At 39.8% G+C, this 20,010-nt stretch overlaps 1 protein-coding gene across 2 annotated transcripts in view; it reads left to right on the top strand.

The window, feature by feature from the left end:
* ADAM23 (ADAM metallopeptidase domain 23) overlaps nucleotides 1–20,010 on the top strand; it is a 166,427-nt gene that overhangs the window by 30,721 nt on the left and 115,696 nt on the right. The gene's annotated exons all lie outside the window — the stretch shown is intronic.

Here is a 20,010-nt window from a genome sequence, read left to right on the forward strand (position 1 = left end):
AGCAGTATTTTAAACCCTTGTTAGTATTTTGACCAGGACTGCATCATTGCAAGAAAAATACCATTTAATGTTATCAGACACTGTAATGTAGGTGACCGTAGTCCATATCTGAGAAACTGCCAAGGAATATAAAGAACAACTATTAAATTTCTTGTCTGCCAAGTTCTGTGAGCTCTGCAGGGGGGCGGAGGGTGGAAAGCAAAGTCAGCTTGGGTGCTCCTTACTCAAGTGTTTTTGCAGGTTTAAGTAAGAATGAATCAGCAGAACTCAGAATTTCCTGTGTTAAAGATATTGCAGGTTTTCCTCTTTGGGTCTGCTGAGGACTGATTGGGTTCCTTTTTGCCATGCTGTGTCAGCAGTGTGTCTGCCTGAGAGATTTGTCTTGCCAAATCTTAGACTATGTTGAGTAGCAAAATATGGCTAATTTTAGTTTGTTTTGGTCCTCTTGGTCCTTTAACTCTTACTGCAGTGGAGACTCAAACTAGACTAGCATAGTGATAGCAACTGCTTGGCTTTTCAATATTAAAGCATCAAGGCCATAGCAGAACCTCTCAATTAAATAGCACATGACTGAGAAAGAGTCACATGGCATGCACAGGATAATTAGAAGTCTAGAAACATATCAGAAAATGTTTACCATTAACATTTGATGTCAAGGAATTAGGTTGAAAACCTACTCTGAGCAATCCTGCCTTGAGGAGCTTATGGTCTAGCTGGGGGAAGATTAATAAATAAATATATCATTTTAGGAGAGTGCGAGCTGTGTTGTTTTAGAGGTAAATATGGAATGCTATGGTAGCACTGAGGAGAGGCAGCTCTTCAGTCTGAAGGGGTGTGAAAAGGGATCTTGGAAGAAGTGATGATTGGGCTGAGTCTTAGAGGATAAGTGCTAGTCAGGAAGGAAGGTGATAGAGATGGGAGGGAGTGGGGAGAAGATGGAGAAGGGTGTTCCAGGCAGAGGAGACAGTATGTGCTAGGGAGGCAGGGCCGTGGAGTAATGTGGTATGTTCAGGGAACATACAAGCTCTTTGTTGAACTTCACAGTAAGTACAAGATTGAGGCAGAGGTGACTCTTGAGAGGAGGCCTGAGGACAGCTCATGGAAGGTCTGCTATTTCATGCTCAAGTGTTTGGCCTTTATCACGTTGACTGTGAAAAATCAAATAAGGGATGTAAACGGAGGTCCTGTACTAAGAAAGTGCTGGAGGCATGGGGTGGGGGATGCTTTCAAGAGATCTTCAGTTGAGACATATCACTGAGATTGATTAGATGTGGTTGATGAGGTAGAGAGAAGAGTTAAAGCTGACAGAGGTACCTTGATTGGACAGCTAGGTGAAGGGTTCTATGCAGGTGAAATGGGCAGCACTAGGGAACCACAGGTTAAATGGTGAGTTGAAGATGATGTGCAATCAGAACAGACAGAACAGATTTGGTGGGCTTTGGTACATCCTTGATCCCATGACTAAGAGGGAGCTGAGCATAATAGTATAGAGCTCAGAGAGAGGTGAGGGTGGGAGATAGTAGACCTGAGAATCATTTCCATGTAAATGTTAATGAATGTGGCTGTGAATGAGATTGCCCAGGGAGGGTGGATCGAGTAAGGACAGGGTAGGCATGGAAGAGAGTTAAGAGATGGGGAGAGAAAGCAGAGCCCATGAAGAAGACAGAATAAGTGATCAGAGAAGCAGGAGAATCAAGAGAATGACTAAATAGAGAGTTTCAAATTAGAAAGATATGATCTATAGCATTACATACAGTAGAATGATCTAGTGAGCTAAGGAGAAAATTCCCTTTGAATTTGCCAACTGGGTAATCACTGGTGGTCTAAAGGCTGAAGTTTCAGTGAATCTCTGGGGGCAAAAACCAGATTACATTGGGCTGGGAATGAATGACAGCAGGTGATACAGAGATGGCAAGTAGTCACTAAGGAGGTTTGGGTGAGAAGGAAAGAGCTACAGCAGTAGCTGGAGGAAGACATAGGGGTCAAAGGAGGGCTTTGTAGGGAGAATAGAGCATGTTGATAAGACTGAGAGATGGAGCTGGTAAGAGTGAGAGGTTGAAGATGTAGAAGAGAGAGGAGATAATTTACAGAGCAAGATTTGGGTGGAGACAGGGGAATGGGATCAAGAGCATAAGCACAGAATTTAGTTTTAAAAGAGAAGAAGAGACATATTCCCACATAAGTGTGAAGGTGTAAGGGTGTGTATAGGTAGAGACTGGTGACAGGCAGGTGGGTGGATGGCAGTTGAGGAAGTGTATATCTGAAGATCTCCTCCTCCTTGGAGATATCATTATCTGCCATAAAGTATTGGGTTAGAGAAGGTGGTTGGGATAGGGCTTGAGAAGAAAGATGAAACATTTAGGCTAGTTGCGGAGAGGAGAGAAATGCATGAGGCAGTACATGAAGGTCATACAAAAGAACTTATTAACAGCATTTATTAGATATCATACTTGTTCTTCACGTCACTCTTCCTAATGCTGTTTTTTTTTTTTTTTTTTTTTTTTTAAACCTAAGGTGCTCCGTCATTGCAGTTTGTGAGGGAAGAAGAAGATTGTGGGGTGGAGCTAGGGTTCAGTTTTTCTGGTGGTAGCACAGAGAGAGAATGGGAGCAAAATTTTTGGAATACTGGTGAAGAAATAGTTTGGATAGTTAAGTATCAGGATCCAGTCTGGGTAAGAAAGGAGATGAGGTCCTGAGGAGGTGGGTGGACTGGGAGAAGATAGAGGTCTCTGTAGGGAAAAGTAAATGCAGTGGGAATAAGACCATGAGAGCTCCACTCATGTGGCGACTTCCCCATGCAGAGTCCTGAACCATCGAGTGCAGCATGAAGAGACAAGGGAATTGTGTAAAAGTATAAGACGTGTTGGCTGATGTTGGCCCCTAGATTTAAGTGACTTAATAGGCTGGGATTAACCAAAAAGTCTGCTCTGGGTTAGGATAAATTTAAGGAGTCAAAATAGTTTTAAAATCAGTCCTGTAGAAACCAAAAGAACTTCCAAGAAAAGAAGGATATAATTTCCACCATAGAGTAATTATTGCCACACTATTTGTAAGGATTTTAAGTCATACAAAGAGGGAAGAGGCAAGAGGTGTCTGGTAAGAAAGTGTGCTCAGTGTGTGAGGAGGAATGAGAGCATAAAGATGTTATGGTAAAGTAACCCAAGCAATGGCTGTAGAATCTAAATCGTTAGTCACCTCATAAGACCTGCAATGCTAGATTGTGAAGACTACAATGAAATGAGTTCCTGAAATGGGAGCCTTTTTGAGTTGTGCTTCCGTAAGATTAAACAGCCAAGGTATTGGCTTCTGAGGCATCTCAAGGCAGTGGTGTGGGTATTATTCATTTGTTCAACAAATGTTGAGTGAGCTTCTGCTGTGTGCTGGTGACTGTTTTGGGTGCTGATGCCTCCAGGGATAACATAGACAGCATCCCTTCCTTCCCCCATGGGTCTTACATTGTAGGGGAGAAGGCAGGCAGTGAACCAGTAAATAAAGACAAATGTGTTGAAGAAAATAAAATGGTTATGTGAGGGAAAGGGGCTGTAGGTGGAAGTGGCCAACTTGATTTTGATGCTCAGAAGAAGCCAGAAGGCCTTTCTCAGGAGGAGCATTTGAGCTGAGATCTGAGTATCAAAGAGGAGCTGCCACATGAAGCTGGAAAGCCAAGGGTTCCACCCAGCTGGTACAGCAAGTACAGCAAGTGCTGAGGCCAGCATGGAGTGTTCAGGAAGGACAGAAGACTGGTGTGACTGGGGCTCACGGGGGTTGGGAAGTAATGGGAGACCAAAGAGGAAGCGGGGGCCAGGCCATGTGGGGCTGTTGTCCATGGCGAGGAGTTTGGATGGGAAGCCATTGGAGGGCTGTAAGCATGGAATTGACATGATAGGATTTATATTTTATTTATAGTCAGAGGACCTTTAGTCATATTCCTTCCTTTCCGGATACTCCCCTTAAAAATTTTTGTTTTGTTTATTTTGCCTCTAGAATCACCATTGTTCCAAGATACAGAAGGTTTAAAAAGAATTACTAGATGAATAATTCCTAATGTGTTTCCATCTTTGGAAATTTAAAGAGGTCTGAGGATTGTCTCCTCCGTAGGAGTAATTAGAATTATGCCAAAGCCCATATTACCTACAATTAAGTTTGTTGGTGTCTTCAGCAGATGTTTATGGAGAGTAACAGTGATCAGTGCACAGGTTCTGGAGTCAAACAGACACAGGCTTGAAACTAGGGCCTGTCATTTACTAGCTATGTGACTTTGGGCAAGTTTTTTAGCTTTTTCTTTTTTTGATAACAGCTTCATTGAGATATAATTCACACACCACAGAATTTACCCTATTAAAGTATTAAGTTCAGTAGTTCTTAGATCTTTTCCCTGCTAAAAGTGTACTGACAGGAGTGAGATCATCAACGTGGTGACATAAGACATCCCGTGAAAAAAACCTCTCCAGAGATTGAGCGCATAAAAGGACAAATCCCACTTGTTTAAAACTCTGGAGGACAGTAGAGACTGGAGAAGGACTCAACAAATGCTGAAATGAAGAGAAAGAAAAATACCAGATAGGAAATTGCCATCCTGGAATGCTGGTCCCGCTCCCCCCACTTACCCGGTCCAGAGCAGCTTTGGAGTCCCTCAGAGACAGGCTGGGGTACCTCCCTCCCAGGGAGTCATAGACTTTAGGGCCATTTGCACACCCATATTCATTGTGGCCTTTTTCACAGTTACTAAAAGTGTCTGTCAACTGATGAGGTATATATACATAAACAATGGAATATCATTCAGCTGTAAAAAGGAATGAAGTCTTGATGGATGTGACAGCATGGATGCACCTGGAGGATATTATTTTGAGTTAAATAAGCTGACACAAAAGGACAAAATATCGTATGATCTCACTGAAATGAACCAATTATATTAACCAAACTCATAGAGTTAGAATCTAGAATATAGGTTACCAGGAGATAGATTGGGGTTAGAGAATGGGGGGTTGATGTGTAACTTGTACAGAATTTTTTGTCAGGTTAGTTTTAAAGGTTTGGAAATGGATGGTGGTGATGGTAGCACATTATTGTCAATGTAATAATCAGCACTGAACTACAGAGATGAATGTGGTTGAAAGGGAAATTTAGGTTGTATATGTTATGATAACAAAAATTAAAAGATAACCCCCAAGACTGTACAACATAGTGAACCCTATTGTAGATGATGGACTTTAATAGTACAAGTATAAGAATGTTCTTTCAGGAATTATAACAAATGTACCATACCAATACAAGGTGGTAATTAATAATGGGGTGGTATATGGGGTAAAAATACACCTAATTTAAATTATGGACATTAAATAATAGTATGATTTTAATAATCTTTCATCAACTGTAACAAAGGCAACTACTGTTAAAAAATAGTACAATTAAAAAAGAAAGTGCTATCATCAATTATAACAAATATTCCACACCAATGCAAGGTGTTGGCAGTGGAGTGGTGTATGGTAATCCTATATTTTATGCATGATTGTTTTGTAAACCCACAACTTCTCTAATAAAAAAATTAAAAAATTTTAAAGAAAGTAAAAACTGGAGAAAAATTAGCAGGCCCCTTAGTTGATATGTCTTCAAGGTAAAGAGCACTAAGAATTCAGATAACATACTTCTGTTGAAGTGAAAATGTATTTGTGATAGATTTGGTTCTCCTGTTGTCCTACAATTGTTTACAAGACATCTATTAAAGAAAACAGAAAGAATTGTAAGTAGTTGAGTGTTTGGATGTTTAATTTCCCAGGCTATCTGACTGGGTCCAGTGTGAAGGTTCAGCCTTTAGCATGTTCTCCAGTTTGTGCTGAAGTGAATCGCTGTGATCCTTCTCCTGTGCTCAGCAGAGAGGGAAGAATTCCAGGATGCATCAAGTGTGATACCTTTTTGGTTAACACGGCATCAACATGTTCCTCGGTGTTTCTTAGGTACCTGGAACACTACTTTAGATGAGAGAATGTGGGGCTCTTAGAAGCCTCTCTTATACATTTATCTTGAATGATGTCCAGGGAGAGCTCAGATTGAGTGAAATCAGTGTAAGACAGTGATGTTTGGTGGCTGTACCTAAGACCAAGGAGTAGACCTGAGACTTGAAGACTAAGGACTTTGCTTCGTTAAGGACCAAGTGAACTGAGAGAAACAACTCTGACATTGGACTGAGGGCTTGGGGGAAGTCTAAAAACTGATATTATTATTGTAAAACCTGTGCCAAGCTAAAGTAATCATGCATGTGTAATTTTTAGCTGTGTATGGTTTGCATTCCATATTGCAGTTTCATAGGTTTGCAGTGTGAGCTGAGAATTCTGTCATGGATGTCTGCTGTGGGAGAAATGTGGGGTAAGATTGTGTACAAACAGGTGGCATCTTTGGAGGATATTCTTCTCTTTCTCCATTTCCCTGATAGGTTAATGGCTGAAGAATAATTCATAAGAAGTGCCTCAGATAAGGGGGACACCACTGGAGATGTGGAACCTAATAATGGAGAAACTTTGCTCCTCTCCCTGCTTTCTCATCCTACCTCCATAGAGAAAAGGACCCCATAGAATCTTTCTCCTTTCTTAGGGAAGTGCTGACAAAGGACTTCCCCCTTCTCTATACCCATAGTTGTTCTTCCCTAGAGGGAGGGAAAACAATTGGGCAGAGCCTGACTTCCATTGGTCATGAGCTGGGCATTAATAGATAGGGTTATTTTATCTAAAATGGCTCAGTTAGCTTCTCAGACTCAATTTCCTGCTCTTGGGTAAGGTGGGGATTCTCTTGGTGCTTCTAGATTACACTCAGCAATCAGAAAAGACAGGTACCTGCTTTCATTGTCCTGACTCCTGTGCTTCTGATTGGGCAGTGAGGCTAAATTAGCCTTTCTCCGTGGAAAGCCCCTCTTTAGTCTAAGGTTCCAACAACATTCTCCAATCTCACTTGATTAGGAAACTTGTTTCTGGGGGTTGTCTTGTTTGGCTCCATCCTTTTGTGTGCATACGCTATTGGCCAGAACTTGGAGTAGTGACTAGCAACTCAGATTAGCTCAAATAAACCCCAGGGCGAGATACCTGGATTTGTCCTTGGGACAGACATGTGTAGATAGTGGTGACATTTGACATTCGGCCACCAGGCATCTCTGAAAAGGAAAAACCAATGTAGTGTACCCAGTTCTCAGAAGTATACAGTCCTCACCCAGAATACCCCTCTACGCAGAGATCATTGCATTGACTTGTAGTGATGCTTCCCCTCACCCAGGGATGGTGTGAAGTGGTGCTTGATGATGAGGGTGCACAGAAGAATGGTGCATGATGGGGTAATGCAAGGACACAGATGTCTCAAGTGTCTTAGTGCCTCTGCATGGAGAAGGGTGGCTTCAAAAAAAGTGTTAAATAAGAGTAAAGATGGGATGAAAAGGCTGCTTCCAGTAATGTATACAGTAAGGCAGTTCCTGGTTTAGGAATATATTTTTGTTCTGATTTTCTGGGAATCAGAGGTGTTTGGTTTAAGATGAATATCTGGATATGCTGATTTAAAGAAATATATGCACACAGTAATTTGCTCATTAAAAGTAGTTCATGGAGTGCTTTTGAAAGAAGAAAACAGCCACATTGATGTAGTTCCAGTTAGGTTAAATAAAGAGCATAATGTTCATGCTAATTGGCACTGGTTATTCATTCTCCATTCAGTCAGCAAACATTTATTGAGCATTTAGTTTGTATATAATACTGTGTTGAGCAACAAAGAGAATTCAGAGGTGGTTAAAATAATTCCTCCTTTCCAAGAGTCCACATTAAAGAAATGAGATTAACCATTTACAGATAGCATTAAAACATGACAGAAAGTGACTTGTGAGACCTTGGTGATGAGGGAAGGTTTTATGGCAGGAGGTGGGATTTAAGTTAGTCAGGAAGAATGCTGTCTTGGTTTTGGTTCACCTAGTAGCAGACCCTGGGCCCAGGAACGCAGGAAATCCCTGTGAGGGAGTGGGGAAGTGAGATAGGAAAGGGAAAGCTTACTACTTACTGTGGGCAACTGGGGCACATTCCCACTGAGGAGCCACAGGAGACTAGATTATGTAGAACTTGCCAGAGAGTTATCCGCCTGAAGGGTGAGGAAGCTGGAGAATTTATCTACCAACTGCCAATCCATTATTGGTTGAGTCTTGCATCTGGGGGGGCACTAACTCTTCAGGTTTTCTGGCTTGCCTGCTCCTGGTCAGAAAAAAGTTCTTTAGGCCAAGAGTCTCAGGCATTTGCAGTCAGCTACCTTTAGTTTCCAGGTGAATGCTTAGGACAAGTGGGAAGGGCACTCGGAGTCTGCTACATATGCTTTGGATTTTGAAAGATGTGGGAGGAAGAAGGGCATTCTACCCATGGGAAAAATGTCTGAGCAAAGGTGTGGGGTCAGGAAAGCATCAAACTCCTGGTGTGAATGAAGACTGATGAACTCCCTTCACTCAGAAGCTTGAATTGTCAAGCAGCAGATGGAAGGCAAACTATTTACTGGCCTGCAAGGGGGAATTTCAGCCTCATTCTGCTGAATGTTTTTTCAGCTCTGCAGATTTTGAGATTTTAATTGATTTTTGATTTGTAAGAAGAAATATGTGGAGGAAAAAAAGCCGCCCCCCCTCCCCCACACGCACACTCCATCCCATTTTTTTTTGAGCAAATGGTACCAGGAGTGAAGGGCTGTGGCATAAGAACAGTGAGAAACAAATTCACCTGTACTGCACCCCAAGGGCCTGGTGCCATCCAACCTATTCCTGGGTTTATGAATTTGCTTGACTCCTAATTCAAGTTTGGCTGGCTGACTCCAGTTTGTCTCCTACTATCTGCCCCTCAGTCTCACTGCCCAAAATTCCTTTTGCACCTCTGAGTGAGGGAAGCAGAGAGAGTGAGGAGCCAAGATTTCCAATCTCAGTTCTGCTGCTAAGATTGCGACCTGGGGCATGCCTTCTGGGTTTTAGTTCCAAGGAGTTAGACTAGATGATTTGTAGCACTGCTTTCCTTTTTAGGATTCTGTGTCTTTATGATGGCTGCTAAATCATAGGCTAAAATGGTTTATTTCTTAATCTAAGGAGTCTGCAGGAAGAAGCCTTTATTTCTACAGCAGCAATGATGGTGATAGACCCTGTGTTAAGCCCTTTGCCCATATTATAGTATATAAATTCCTTTAATAGCCCTAGGAGGAAAGGGTGTTCGTCCCCATTTTACAGCGGAGGACCCTGAGGCCCGTTAAGATTCTGTCACATGCTGAGATTCCAGCACAGGCTGCCTGCTCTGGAGTCCTCTTCACTTCCATTGTTGTGCTTGCAACATCGGACTATACATTTACAAGTGAGCTGATCAGAATTCTAGCTATTGGTCATCAGTTACCATTAAGTGAGAAAAAAGAATTAAACCATATTTTAGTCCATTTGAAATGATATAAAGAACACACAAAAGGTCCCAATAGAATTTAAAATCATCCTGTTGGTTGTGCAGGACCATCCTAATTCATTTACTGCTTACTTATTGCGGCGTTAAGCTGCTGCTTGTTAATAGCTAAATCTGTTGGTTTCTCATAGGTAATAATCCTACTATAATTCCCAAGGACCGTTTTGAGAGATTATGGTCTCTTTTGCATTTAAGTACTTTAGGAAGGGCAGAACTATTTTTGGTAGTTTTGAAAACTTTTTTGTGATAATAAGGAATTTAATAGTTAGGCAAAAATCCCCAAAGTTGCTGTGAATATTGATTGCCACTATGCCATGTACAATATGAATATTGCATTTTATGTATCATCGAGACCCAGTAGTAGTTTGAGCTTTTCAGTGTTGGCAGGGATGAGGCATCCTTTCCTGTCTAGCTCTGTCATGTTTTGATTCCATAGTTCTGGGTATCTCTTCTTTTTGTCTTTTTCTTTCTGATCAGTTGAGTATCTATTAGGTCTTTTGGGCATTTCTGATTGAAGAGTTAGACCTATATTGGAGGCTTTGGGTGCCATTATCATTTGCATTTGATGATCCATCTTTATGCTGGTTAGAGCAGGGCTAGAAATTCTTGAACAATGTAAAAATAAAATAAAAATTGCCTAAATTTTAGTAGGCTCTCATTCTATTCATTTAGGATGTATATCCCACCTACATACATTGAGAATGGCTTTCACTGTTAAACGTAATAACAGGAAACTTGAAAAAAGAAAATCACATCTAAACTTTCAGGATTTATAGACTGATTCTTGATTTCCACGGTTGGAAGAGATCCATTATAACTCTTGGGGTGGAGAAAGACTGTGGATGTTTGTGCCCTCACCATGCCGTAAGAGGCTTTCTTACCCCTACTTCCTCCTGTCTATTGACAGTAATTATTATGTGTGAATGGGACCCAGGGAGATTCAACACCAGACTGAGGAACCAGGAGGAAGAACTAGATTTAGATTCTCTAGGTTCCAAGAGATAAGAAGACTGTGACTGCCCAGAAAAGAGGAGACTGCTACGGCCTCTAGTTCTGAGGAGATTAAAAAAAAAAAAAAAAAAAAAAAAAAAAAACGGCATCTAAGAATTTCTAGCAAAATCAAAGAGATCTAACAGTCAAAGGGATCATCATTGCACTGTTTCATTGTACTTTTTATCTAATCTAGGATACAAAAGACATATCTAACAAATCAAGAGACTATTTTTTGACTGATGGATTAAAGGAGACCTTTTGCAGTGTGCACCTCAAGGCAGAATGTGGATAAATAAAACATGAACTTAATTTATTCTTCAGACTACTTCTTGGTCTTTTAAAGACAGATTAATGTATAAAAATTGCAGCAGAAATTAAGCATGACAAAAAATTGAGAAGCACAGAGGATTAGATGTTACTAGGCATCTGAGATGAGTTAATTACAGTAGTTGCTAAATTTAGATTTTTCTTTTCTGACAGTTAAATGACAAAGGCAACACACTGGGTTTTATCATTTTCATTATCTGTAAAAGATGTTTATCTGTCTGTCTACAGATATAAATGTTTTCCTGTCAAGGAAGAATTTATCCCTTTGGCCCTAATGTAGTAGGGCATTCTTTAGCATAATGGTTAATGTCTGCAACCAAGGTTTTGCGAATGACCAAAAATGTTATTTAAGTGAACTTTTCATATTGACCCTCTGTCTTAGCCAACTTCTCTTTAACCTCAGTGAATTGATCAATAGGTTTCCATTGATTGAAGCCTTTTATGAATCATTCCAAGCACTTTATTTTATAGATGTTTATTGAGTGCCAGCTAAGTGCCAGACAGTTTGGGAGCCACCAGAAAGAAACCCTTCCCTCATGAAGCTTACTGAACAATGAAGAAGAAAGACAAATCTACAGGCATTTAAATTATAAAGTGAGAAGTGCTGTGGTGGGGAAAATACAGGATGCTTTTATCCCACACAGGAAGGGCATCTAATCTGGATTGGGGTGGAAGTAGAAACGGAGCTAAATGTTTGTGGAGCTAAATGTATAACCTCAGACCTAAAGCTTGTTTAAGAGTTGGGGTTTGAAGGAGAAGCGAGTAGGAAGACCTGAAGGTACCTGAGAGAATTGGGCATGGAGTGAGAGAAAGTGGGCAGATTAGCAAAATCACACAGCTACTTCGTGGCAGAGCTGGGATCAGAACCCAGGAATGCCCATTTTTTAAGCCTTTGAGAGTTAAGACATTTTTCAGTATTAAAGAAATTCTGTTAAAGTTGGATTTGGAAAGTTCTACAAAGGTGAACTTTAGAGAAAAAATTTTTTTTAGTATCTTGTGTCTTTATATCTTGTTTTACTTTCAGTATTCCTCTCTCTTGCATATATTTAACCTTGACTATTAATTTATTAAATTTCCTTTTGATACTGTACAGATTTATATAAAGTAAGGGCTTCACAGATAAAAGGCTCATTAAGTTACCCAACTTTTGCCAATAAGACTTGTTATTTCTTTGAGGATTCGTAGATTAGCATCAGGTACAAAAAAAACAGAATCATTTCTCTAATCTTCTAAAATTAATTGTAAAGACTATCATAATCCCCCCTTAATATTGGATTCTCAACTATGGTTTATAATGATTTGTTTATAAAAATGTTCTCTTTAAAATATCAGTTCAAACTCATTTTCCATGATGGTATTTATGTGCTTTAGTATTTAAATTGTGTTTAAAAACAAAACAGTCTACACAGGCTTTTTATGTGAAGTCATTTCCACAGTATTGTCAAGTCCTCATTTAAATTTAAAGTAATTTCATAATTAAAAATATATTTACCTTCCTTACAGGAGTATTTTTTCAAATGAGAGGCTGGAAATCTGTAACGCATTGTAGAATGGACATGTCATTTCTTCCTCCTCTATTTTCTGCCCTAGTGACCTCACACATGCAGTAAATCAGACTAAACCACATGACCAGCAGGATCTCACAGCCTAAGGACAAGACTATGTCTCTTAGAATCCCTAGGATTTCTTAGACTTGGTTTCGTCTGAGTTTCTTCCTCATTACTGTTAGTATTTATTCATTAAGCACTGACCTGGTACTTGACTCTAAGGAGATGCTTTGCTCTTTAAAGCTATTTAGACAACAGGAAAGGGTTGCTTCATGTGACTACTAGCACTTGCCCACTTTCTCTCCCTCTTTCCCTCCCCCTCCTTCTCTCTCTCTCTCCCTCCCTCCCTCCCTCCCTTTTACTATGCTGGGTTATGGGAAAACAAAGAAGAATAAGATGCAGTCCCTTTAAGGACCCCACAAGTTAGGGTAGGATCTGGGAAAGCTACAGAGGAGGGGGTTGTTGAGCTGAGTTTTGAAGGATGAGTAATTCCAGGATGAGTAGTTCACATCTTTTGGGTTGGGGGAGAAGCAGTAACTCTTTGTGCACCCGTTTATTTTTGCTGGTGAGTCAGTGTTTGCTATGGTGAGTTTGCTGGATGTATACAAGCAATGGACTGTTGATACAAGATAGTTATTTTGTATCTTTTTTTCTCACTAGTACCTTTAACCTAATAGCTTTAACAGTCAGAGTAGTTCTATCAGCTGCAAAAATGAAGTACTAATATTTTACTGAGGTTAAAAATGTATATATACTTTTCCCCTCGGGTGGTTTAGTTAACTCCATTTCTATATTGATGTACCCACGATCGAATCTAAACATTTTCACAGCAGTGCTGTCAAAAGTAAATAATACATCTAACTTTTCATCCAGTTTTGAATACCTGAGTTCTTTTGTGCTTTTGATTTGGTGAACTATAAAAAATGAGTTAACTGCAAGACATCATTAAATATTCTTTTTCTTAGAAGCAGTTTGAAGCAAGGTTTCCAGTCTATAAATTAAAGGCAGCAAACTGTTCCTGTTTCTGGCACCATCAAGAAGGTGCCCTTACTACATTTTCCTTGGTTTGACTTTATATTTCTCTTCAGGATATGCTGTTTGGAAGTATGTTTTTATGATTAAAATATTGCATGACTTGTTGAAAAAGCATTTTTGATATTTAATATGTAGGAACTTCGTTTTTCATGAAGGCTTGCTTAGTGCCTGGTTGTGTTGATCAGATACTAACTAATGCCAGTGTAGAATATCTCATAGTGCTCATAGTGCCAACCCCATTATCATAGAGCAAAGCCATATAGAAAACCCAAAAAAAGAAAAAAAAAAGCAATTATCTTTGGCTTCTTTGTTTGTAGCCACTTCCTGGTAATATATTAAACTTGAAGCAGCTGAAGACCTAGGAACTAAGTTCCAACTTTCCAAAAGGAAAAATACCAGAGGACTTTGCTGCTAAAATAATAATGTAGGTTTTATTGAGCAAGAATAGCGTGCATGTGGAGCAGCACCAAATGGGGGTTCTGTTCAAAAAGCTGGGCTGTGGCAGCAGCTAATTTGGCTGTTTGATCCCCTTTTCTTCCCCGTTGAGACATCTTCTTGGGTCTTCCAGAACACCTCCTGGTCTGAGGTCACTGATTCTTAGATTGTGCTAACTGCTATAAAATTCTTTTTATCTGTCTTTCTCAATTTTTTATACCCTGGTTCCAGGTTTTGTACTTAACAACTACTTGCTCTAGGAGACTGGATATTCTTCTTCATTCAATTATCAGTACCTCCTAGAAGTTGGTTCCTGAGATTGCTATTGACCTGAAGAAAACAGGCAAAATTCTACTTGTAGGTGCTTTTCTAGAAAACAAGACTACAGGTCACTTTCCAAGGGGAAAAGATAGGAAAGTTATAAAAAAAAATTTTTTTTTAATACATGAAAAATACTGTATTATAAGCATGTAAGAAGTTATTTATAGTCTCTCCCTGGTAGTGTTCAGTACTATTAAACAGAAGAAGGTTTGTTTGTTTGTTTGTTTTGTAGTCTAAAAACTGGTATTTTGAAGTTGAAGGATGTTCTGCAAGGTAGAAGCAATTTCAGGTTTCATTCTGCCAGATTTTTGCTGTCTCAATATGTTTTACAGATGAGATGAACTTAATACAGTCTATTAAGAGAACAGTTAATAACAAACTACCTATTACTGTAATACCCAGTGTGTAAGTATAATTTAGTTTTATTTCTAAAATTGCTTTGAAACGTGATTTTAGCATTCTGGTTAGAATTGAAATGCAGTAATTTAATTTTGTTTTTAGTTTCTTTTTTAGAGAAACTATTAGTTTATTGCAAAAATCAAATTTGATGCCAAAAAAATAGTCTGATTTCATCTGATTTTATTAAGAAGAAGAATGTTGAAAACACACTAATTTCCTTTGCCTCAGCTTGGAGAGTGATGGTGATGCACTGAAAAATAATTGAGAAATGATCAGTATGAAATACCAGTATTTTTAACTCATTATTTATTGTATTTTTTATTCTTAACACATTGTGTTTGTGTCCTAAGGCTGCCATAACAAAGTGTCACAGATGGATAGTTTAAAAGTTTATTCTCGGAGAACCTAAGATGGCAGCTAGGTGAGACGGCAAAAAAACACCTCCATGATAAATACTAGGTAGGAGACAGAAAGTGACCCAGAACACCAGTCCCAGCAATGCACCAGCTGGACAAGGTCTACTAAATCCAAAGGGACTGTGCACTTGGTGAAACTGGGAGTCTGCATTCTGAAACGAGTGAGTGAGCCGGCTGAAAGTCCGGCGGCCGTGCTGCAGTGTGGGGAAACCATGGGTTGGCATTTGGAGACCGACTAGTTCCTTTAAAAAAAAAAAAAAACCTGGGAGTGGCTGCAGTTAAGACGTTGAGAACCTTGCAGTAAAGCACGGCAGGAGCGGACTGTGCCAGCGTCTCAGTGTCTGCCATGGAGGATAGCCCACTGCTGATTGTCCCAGGGCCAGGGAGGCAGAGGGAAGCCAAAAGGAGAAAGAAACTGCGCCCCTTGCAGCCATCTCCCCAGCAGGTGGGGGATGCTCCTGCCTGGGCCCGACCCACAGCCCAGAGCCACACCAAGAAACCCAGTGTGACAGGGAGTTTTTCCCGCAGCACCGCGCACACACCACAGTATCAGCTGTGGACAGTGGCCTTTGGTGCACCTGCAGTTGGTTGTCCTGGACTGGGAAGGCGGAGCTGTGTGAGGAGGGGGAGATTAACACGCCCCATTCAGCCATCTTTGCAGTGGGCCAGGAGTGCCCCTGCACGGTCCAGTGGCCCAGGGCTTACCTGGCTGGCTGGCGTGCACTTGTGACATGTCACGGCCTTCCCTTGGCAGAGGTCCTGGAAGAGCACAGCTGAGAGGGGGGACCTGCTTGGATTCCCAGGGACCCTACGCAAATGCTGGGGACTTGTGGGTCAGCGGCAGAGACAATCTGAGGCAAGACTGAAATGAAGGCTTAGACTCTTGCAACAGCCTTAAATCTCCAGAAACACCTGGGAGGTTTGATTATTAAAGCTCCCCTGCCTCCCTAACCACCCAGACTCACACCCCACATTCAGGGCAGACAGCACCAACAATACACCCAAACTTGGTGCACCAATTGAACCCCACAAGAATCAGATCCCCACACACCACAAAGACAAAGTTGGGGAGAACTGACTTGAGGGGAATAGGAGACTCACAGACACCATCTGCTGGTTAGTTAGAGAAAGTGTACGCCGCCAAGCTGTAGATCTGACAAATTAAGAGATCGGCATTTTTTATATCTGGAAAAAACCCTATCAAGTAAAGCAAATGCCAAGAGGCCAAAAACAACAGAAAATCTCAAAGCATATGATAAAACCAGACGATATGGAGAACCCAAACCCAAACACCCAAATCAAAAGATCCGAAGAGAGACAGTCCTTGGCGCAATTAATCAAATTAAGGACAAACAATGAGAGCATGGCACAGGATGTAAAGGACATGAAGAAGAGCATTGCACAGGATATAAAGGACATAAAGAAGACCCTAAAAGAGCATAAAGAAGAAATTGCAAGAGTAAATAAAAAAATAGAAGATCTTATGGAAGTAAACTGTTGGCCAAATTAAAAAGACTCTGGATACTCATAATACAAGATTAGAGGAAGTTGAACAATGACTCAGCATCCTCGAGGACCAAAGAACGGAAAATGAAAGAACAAAAGAAACAATGGGGAAAAAAATCGAAAAAATCGAAATGGATCTCAGGGATACGATAGATAAAATAAAACGTCCAAATTTAAGATTCATTGGTGTCCCAGAAGGGGAAGAGAAGGGTAAAGGTCTAGAAAGAGTATTCAAAGAAATTGTTGACGAAAACTTCCTAAACCTTCTACACAATATAAATACACGAAGCATAAATGCCCAGCGAACTCCAAATAGAATAAATCCGAATAAACCCACTTTCCAAATACAAAGGAAACAACATAAGACTAAGTAGTGACTACTCAGCGGCCACCATGGAGGCAAGAAGGCAGTGGCATAACATATTTAAAATTCTGAGAGAGAAAAATTTCCAACCAAGAATACTTTATTCAGCAAAACTCTCCTTCAAATTTGAGGGAGATCTTAAATTTTTCACAAACAAATGCTGAGATTTTGCTAATAAAAGACCTGCCCTACTTCAGATACTAAAGGGAGTCCTACTGACAGAAAAACAAAGAAAGGAGAGAGAGATATAGAGAAATTTAACAGACATATATAGAATATTACATCCCAGATCACCAGGACACACATTCTTCTATAGTGATCACGGCTCTTTCTCCAGAATAGATCATATGCTCAGACATAAAACAAGCCTCAATACATTAAAAAAAAAACTGAGTTTATTCAAAGCACATTCTCTGACCACAATGGAATACAAATAGAAGTCAATAACCATCAGAGACTTAGAAAATTCACAAACAACTGAAGGGTAAAAATGAGGGGGAGATGAAAACATTCCTGGATAATCAAAAGCTGAGGGACTTCATCATCAGTAGATCAGTCCTATAAGAAATGCTAAAGGGAATTGAACAGGCGGAAAGGAAGGGACACTAAAGAACTGACTGAAACCACATGAAGAAATAAAGATTTCCAGTAAGGATCACATGGTAAATATAAATACCAATACTACTGTATTTTTTATTTGTAACTCCACTATTTACTTCCTACAGGATCTAAAATACATAAATGGTAATGATAAATCAGTGGTTTTGGACTCAATTTAAAATATATAATTTTTGACAAGAACTACATAAAGGTGGGGGAATGGAGGAGTATAGGAACATAGTTTACGTGTCCTATTGAAGTTAAGTTGATATCAAAGGAAAATGAGATTGTTATAGATTTAAGAGGTTAAATTTAAGCCCCACGGTAAATACAAAGAAAGTATCAGAGAATATGACCATAGAGATGAAAGGTAGAGTATGGGTTACAAGAAGTGGGGGAAGGTGCAATGGGGAGTTAAGAAATGAGTGTAAGGTTTCTGTTCAGGGTGAAGGGAAATTTCTAGTAATGGATGGTGGGAGGATGATAGCATTGCAACATTTTAAATGTGATTAATCTCACTAATGGAATGCTAGGGATGGGTTGGAATGGGAAGATTTAGGCTATCTATATGTTTCCACAATTGAAAAAAAAAAAAAGGCAGTCTAAATAGATAATGATAATTAAATGCCAAGGATGATCCTGGATGGGATCTGAGGATGGAGGAGAGGAGGCTCAAATGGACACAGTTGGGACATAAGAAAGGAAAAAAAGGAAATATAGAATGTAAGCTTCATATCAATGTTGAATTTCTTGAATTTCTTAGCTGCGCTTAATGGGATTACATAAAAGAATGTTCTTGTTCATGGGAAGTGTATATGTGAATTATAGTGTATGTTCAAGGATGTGTGCAGCTTGCTGTCATATGTTCAGAAGACAGAGCAATAGATGATGGATGATAGATAGGGAGGGAGGAAGGGAGGGAGGGAGGGAAAGAAAGAAATAGTGGTGTGACAGCATGTTAAAGTTGATGGATCGTGGTATCAGGGGAGGGGGGTCAGGGTATGCTGGAGTTCTGTGTATAGGGTTTGTATTGTTTTTGCAACTGTTCCTGTAAGTTTGAATTTATTTCAAAATAAAATTTTAAAAAAAAGTTTATTCTTTCATAGTTCTGGAGGCTGAAAATCTGAAATGAGGGTGTAAGCAGGGCCGTGCATGCTTCCTCTGAAGCTTCTAGAGAGTAACACTTCCCTCCCTCTTCCAGCTGCTGGTGGCCCCCATCTTTCCTTGGCTTCTGGCTGCGTAACTCCAACCTCTGCCTTCATCTCCACAAGACCTTCTTGTCTGTGTCTGTCTCTGTGTCCTAGGATGATTTTGTCTTAAGATCTTTAATTACATCTGCAAAGACACTAATCCCAAATCAGGCCACATTGTGAGATTCTGGGCAGACATGAATTTTGGGGGATGCTATTCAACCCACCATACATATCTGTTATCCAAATTTGATTGGAAATGTCCTTTTTGTGTGCACACAACAGGTGCCTTGTGTATAAAAGCATGCCCTTTGAATTTGCTAAGTATTTTGCCCTTTTCTTTGCTAAAACAGGTCACCTTTTGATGACTTGATGTAAAAACATTTCACGAATAATTGTAATTATTTTCTTCTGTGTTACCTGTAAGCCAGCAGAAACTTTTCATTTGTGTTTAGTTATTTAAAAGGTTTTTTAAAATCATAATATGCTGTTTATTGAATCTTTGCCATGTTAGACAAATATTGGTGGTAAAAATCAATGTATTTCCATTGGCTTTGAAGAACAGTAGAAAAGAATTCAAGCACTTGCATATAACAGGCATTGGTGGCCATGATTGGTAGCCCTTTGTTTTTCAAATGAAATCAGGTATGGAGGGTTGCATTAAGTATCTGTCTTATTCATGGCATGTTTTATCATTGGTCTGGTCAAGATCCTATTTCATTTTATGTTTTCATTCTTGTTTACTGTTCTCTTAATCTCCTTGCCTCCATCCTAATGAGGCAACCATTATAGTGTATTTTATGTGATCTTTTATTGGTGTGCATTCTTGTAAAATATATATTGTAGTTTTTGGACATGCAATTTTTTAATATAAATGGTTATGCTGTAGATCTCTACTCAACACAGGGTTTTAAGATCTGTGACTGTAACCATTCCTTTATGTCTAACTTTTGCAGAGTATCTTATGGAGTGTATTCAACACTCTTCCATTCCCCCAGGAGTAGACATCTAGACTCCTTCTGACTCTCTGTTACCACAATCCATATTATAATGGATCTGTGGACCCATTGCTCGTGGACCTGTGTAGGAATTTCTCTGTCACACAATCCCTAGGAGCAGGATTGCTGGGGCTGTAGGATAGGTGTATATTTAATTTGATGAAGTACTGCAGGATTGCCCTCCAGAAAAGCTGCACTGTGTTACTCCTGTGCAAACCATGATGTTCAGTAGAGTGTTCAAATTCTGTATTCATTTGTAGGATGGGCCAAGTGATTTTTTTTTTCTCTAGGCATAGTTACTGTCTGTATATTGAGAAGCTAATTGCTTATTTTTATTGGTTAATGATTTCTGAAATGGAAGATTAAACCTTATGAGTGAAGCAGCATCTCCTTCAGTATGAATTAGTTCCCTTGAGGCTGCTTCAATTTGGTCATGCCA

Source organism: Choloepus didactylus, chromosome 9 (assembly GCF_015220235.1).
Source record: "Choloepus didactylus isolate mChoDid1 chromosome 9, mChoDid1.pri, whole genome shotgun sequence".
Lineage (NCBI taxonomy): Eukaryota > Metazoa > Chordata > Mammalia > Pilosa > Megalonychidae > Choloepus > Choloepus didactylus.